Genomic DNA, 5018 nt, shown 5'->3' on the forward strand with positions numbered 1-5018 from the left:
ATCTATATGCTGTAGTGAAATCAGTGTTTTTAGTAATACCTAGCCTTCTCTTTTAACAGAACAGTACAGATTTCAAGTGACAGCACAGTCCTACAAAGGATAGAGGAAGACAGGCCTAGTACAGAGGACATAGAGAACTGCAGGAAGGAAGAAAAAAAAAAAGCATCAGTAAGAAAATGTGTCCTACAGTGCGTTGAAGACAATCAGTAAGAAAAAGTAGAATTTGCTGGTATTCGAACTTGGCATGGTTTGAACAGTAAATCTTTTTGTCATATAGACTGGTTTCTGACTTTGAATCTCTGAAGTCTAAGGGTAAAATGTGTTAAATGTTTTTTTTGTTTTGTTTTTTTTTTTTAGCGAGGACCTCGTGCGGATCACCTGCCTTTCTGGGCTCATGTGGGCACTCAGGTGGATCCCCTGAGTGGGGGAAGTGGCAGTCCAGGCTGGAGACTGCGGGGAGCTCTGGAATCTGGGGACCCACCTGGGTCCCGAGGGAAGAGAGGGCTGTCGTGGGTGCAGGTGTGCCCTGCTCAAGGAACTCCTCGAGCAGGTCGCTGGGCTGCAGCGAGAAATCGGCAGCCTGAGGGGCTGCTGGGAGTCTCTGAGGGTGACAGATAGGAGGTGTCAACCTGCCCCTGCTGATGCCCAGCAGCCCCCTCCTAAGTCCCTACACGGGGTAGCAGCTGACCCAGCAGACCACATGCAGGACAGAGGGCTTGACCGCCCACAAGAGGAAAGGGGCTGGACCCTCATCTCAGCTTGAAGCAGAAAGAGACGTTTGCCCCTGACACCCACGGTGCCACCAACCCCCATGGTGTCCCTGGGTAATAGATTTGAGGCTCTCAGGCAGGGAAAGTAAGAGGTTGAGGGTCTGGACAGTAGTCCGAACCCGGGACGCAACCCTGAGAAGCGTGTCAAGATTGGGGGAAGTACTGAGCATAGGGAGCGGGGCGAGATGGGGCACTGCATCACAATCAGTGCCACAAAAAAAGAACAGAGAGTCTTAGTGATAGGAGACTCCTTGCTGAGGGGCACTGATGCTCCCATTTGTCGCCCAGATAATCTATCCAGAGAGGTGTGCTGTCTTCTTGGAGCACGTGTCAGAGACGTGAGGGAGGCTCTGCCACAGCTCATTAAACCGGAGGACTACTATCCTCTTGTTGTCATTCAGGTTGGATCCCGGGAAGCTGCAACTAGAAAAATGAGGAATATTAAAAAGGACTTTGCATCCCTGGGAAGGTTGTTGAAGGGATCGGGGGTGCAGGTAGTGTTCTCCTCTGTCCTCCCGCTGGGTGACTGGGACCCGGAAAGGAGGAGGAGAATGGGACAGGTAAATGACTGGCTGAGGGGGTGGTGTCTGGACCAAGGATCTGGGTATTTCGATCTTGGGCAGTCCTTTGAGGGTATGTGGGCTGCTGACCGACTCCAACTCAGCAAGTGTGGGGCACAAGTGTGTTGGGAAGGAAGCTCTCTGGGCTGATTGCCAGGGCTTTAAACTAGGTTTGATGGGGAAGGGAGGGGAGCTAAAAGTGACAGAGAAGGGCTGGGGGAAGTTGTCACTGTTGAAGATAGTAGGGAAAAACCTCTGAGTTTTCCCATAGGATTGTCTGAGGGCTCCTCAGAGAAGGTAATGATCCCAATACCCCGTCCGGAATCTTCTTCTTGAATCCCTCCAGGGGTAACTGTGCCTGCTGCTTCCCTAAAGTGCCTGTATACCAATGCGTGGAGCATGGGAAATAAACAGGATGAGCTTGAGATCTGTGTTCGGTCGCAGGGCCACGATCTCATTGCAATCACAGAGACGTGGTGGGACAGCTCGCATGACTGGAACGCTGTCATGGAGGGCTATGTCCTCTTTAGGAAAGACAGGCTGGGGAAGCGAGGGGGTGGGGTTGCCCTTTATGTGAGGGAGCAATTAGGGTGCACCCAGCTTCACCTGGGGGAGGGTGAAGGACAAGTGGAGAGCTTGTGTGTGAGAATTAAGGGGTGGGCTGGTATGGGGGACACTGTTGTGGGGGGTGTACTACAGGTCACCAGATCAGGAGGAGGAGGTCGATGAGGCCTTCTACAAGCAGCTGGTAGTAGCCTCACGACCATGGGCGCTGGTTCTCATGGGGGACTTCAATTATCCAGACATCTGTTGGGTAAGCAACTTGGCCAGACACGCGCAGTCCAAACGGTTCCTACAATGCGTTGAAGACAATTTTCTGACGCAGGTGGTGGAGGAGCCGACGAGGCGGGGGGTGCTTCTGGACCTTGTCCTTACCAACAGGGATGGGCTTGTTAGGGATGTGAGGGTTGGGGGAAGCTTGGGATGCAGTGACCATTAGATGGTGGAGTTCAAGATGGAACTTGGTGGAAGAAGTAAGGCTAGTAGCAGGATTGCTACCCTGGACTTTCAAAGAGCCAACTTCGACCTCTTCCAGGACCTGCTTGGGAGTATCTCATGGGCTAGGTTGCTAGAAGGCAAGAGTGCTTGTGGGAGCTGGGCTACATTTAAACAGCACTTCTTCCAAGCTCAGGATCGGTGCATCCCTAAGAGTAGGAAATCAGGGAAGGGGGGCAGGAAACCTGTGTGGATGAGCAAGGAGCTCATCGATAAGATCAAAAGGAAGAGGAAGGTCTATGAAATGTGGAAAAAGGGCCTGTCCTCTTGGGAGGAGTACAGAAGTGTTGTCAGGGCTTGCAGGGATGCGACGAGGAAGGCTAAAGCCCACCTAGAGATGAGGCTTGCAAAAGAGAGGATAATAAGAAGGTTTTTTTTTTTTTTTTTTTAAAGTATGTAAACAGTAAAAGGAAGAGTAGGGATAATGCGGGTCCCTTGCTGAACGAGGGGGGTGTCCTGGTAATGGGAGATGCTGAGAAGGCAGAGATACTGAATGCTTTCTTTGCTTCAGTCTTTGCTTCAAGGACTCCCCCCAGGACTCCTCAACCCTGGCAGAAGGACAAAGGGTCTGGGAAATGGAGGCCTCCCCCCTGGTTGACGAGGGAGTGGTTCAGGAGCATCTGAGTGGGCTCAATGCACACAAATCCATGGGTCCCGATGGGATGCATCCACGTGTGCTAAGGGAGTTGGCAGAGGTGATCGCCGAACTGCTCTCTATCATCTTTGAAAGGTCGTGGAGAACAGGAGAGGTGCCTGAAGATTGGAGGATAGCCAGTGTCACTCCGGTCTTCAAGAAGGGCAAGAAGGAGGATCCAGGAAACTACAGGCCAGTCAGTCTCACCTCTGTCCCTGGAAAGGTGTTGGAACAGCTTGTTCTGGATGTCATCTCCAAGCAATTGGAAGAGAAGAAGGTTATGAGGAGTAGTCAGCATGGATTCACCAAGGGGAAGTTGTGCTCAACCAACCTCGTTGCCTTCTATGATGGCATCACCAGCTGGGTAGATGGGGGGAGAGCAGTGGATGTCATCTACCTTGACTTTAGCAAGGCTTTCGATACTGTCTCCCATGACATCCTGATAGCAAAGCTGAGAAAGTGTGGGATAGAGGAGTGGACAGTTAGGTGGGTTGAAAACTGGCTGACTGGCCGAGCTCAGAGGGTGGTGATCGGTGGTGCAGAGTCCAGCTGGAGACCTGTGACTAGCAGCATTCCCCAGGGGTCAGTGCTGGGTCCGGTCTTGTTCAACATCTTCATCGATGACCTTGACGAGGGAATAGTGTCTGCCCTCAGCAAGTACGCCAATGGCACAAAGCTGGGAGGAGTGGCTGGCACACCAGAAGGTTGTGCCGCCATTCAGCGAGACCTGAACCGGCTGGAGAGATGGGCAGGAAGAAACCAAATGAGGTTTAATAAGAGCAAGTGTAGAGTCCTGCACCTGGGAAGGAACAACCGGATGTACCAGTACAGGCTGGGGGACGACCTGCTGGAGAGGAGCTCTGAGGAGAAGGACCCGGGGGTCCTGGTGGACAACAGGTTGGCCATGAGCCAGCAGTGTGCCCTTGTGGCCAAGAAGGCCAATGGGATCCTGGCATGCATTAAAAGGAGTGTGGCCAGCAGGTCAAGGGGGGTGATCCTCCCCCTCTACTCTGCCCTGGTCAGGCCTCACGTGGAGTACTGTGTCCAGTTCTGGGCTCCTCGGTACAAAAAAGACAGGGATCTCCTGGAAAGAGTCCAGCGGAGGGCCACAAAGATGATACGGGGCCTGGAGCATCTTCCCTATGAGGAAAGGCTGAGACACCTGGGCCTGTTCAGCCTGGAGAAGACAGAGAGGATCTCATCAATGTGTATAAATACCTGAGGTGTGGGAGACAGAGGGATCTGGCCAACCTCTTCTCAGTGGTTTGTGGGGATAGGACAAGGGGCAATGGCCATAAGATGGAGCACAGGAAGTTCCGCACCAACATGAGAAAGAACTTCTTCACCGTGAGGGTGCGGAGCACTGGAACAGGTTGCCCAGGGAGGTTGTGGAGTCTCCTTCTCTGGAGATATTCAAGGCCCGTCTGGACGCCTACCTGGGCAGCCTGCTCTAAGGAACCTGCTTTGGCAGGGGGGTTGGACCCAATGATCTTTTGAGGTCCCTTCCAACCCCTACAATTCTGTGATTCTGTTAAGATGCTTCAGCAGATGTAGATGAGTTAGAAAAGCATGTGAACAAAAGAACACACCCCTAACCAACGTGAGATTTAAAAATGGCATTTAGCGTGAAATCACAATCTTTGAATGGGACATATGCGAAATCTAGATGAGTTTGGGTTCAAGCTCTTCAGAATATTAAAATGTAATGTTTAAATACTAAAAATGGAGAAAAGTAAACAATCATTATTTGGTTCAGTTTGATTTATGTGCTGTATAGCCGTACAACATTAAGAAAACAGGATATCTATCCCAGTAAAATGTCCTTAATGTATCTTAAGTCCTCAATACCCTTTTAAAAAGGTCTACTTTTGCCACATCTCAGTTACATGTGTGAGCTTTTTGCTTTTTTTAATATAAAAAGAAATCTGTAAACTGCTTAAATAATAACTTACAGGAAGTTGAAAATCAAACCGTAAGTGATGAGCAGGCTGTAATTGC

This window comes from Anser cygnoides, chromosome 4 (assembly GCF_040182565.1).
Source record: "Anser cygnoides isolate HZ-2024a breed goose chromosome 4, Taihu_goose_T2T_genome, whole genome shotgun sequence".
Classification (NCBI taxonomy): domain Eukaryota; kingdom Metazoa; phylum Chordata; class Aves; order Anseriformes; family Anatidae; genus Anser; species Anser cygnoides.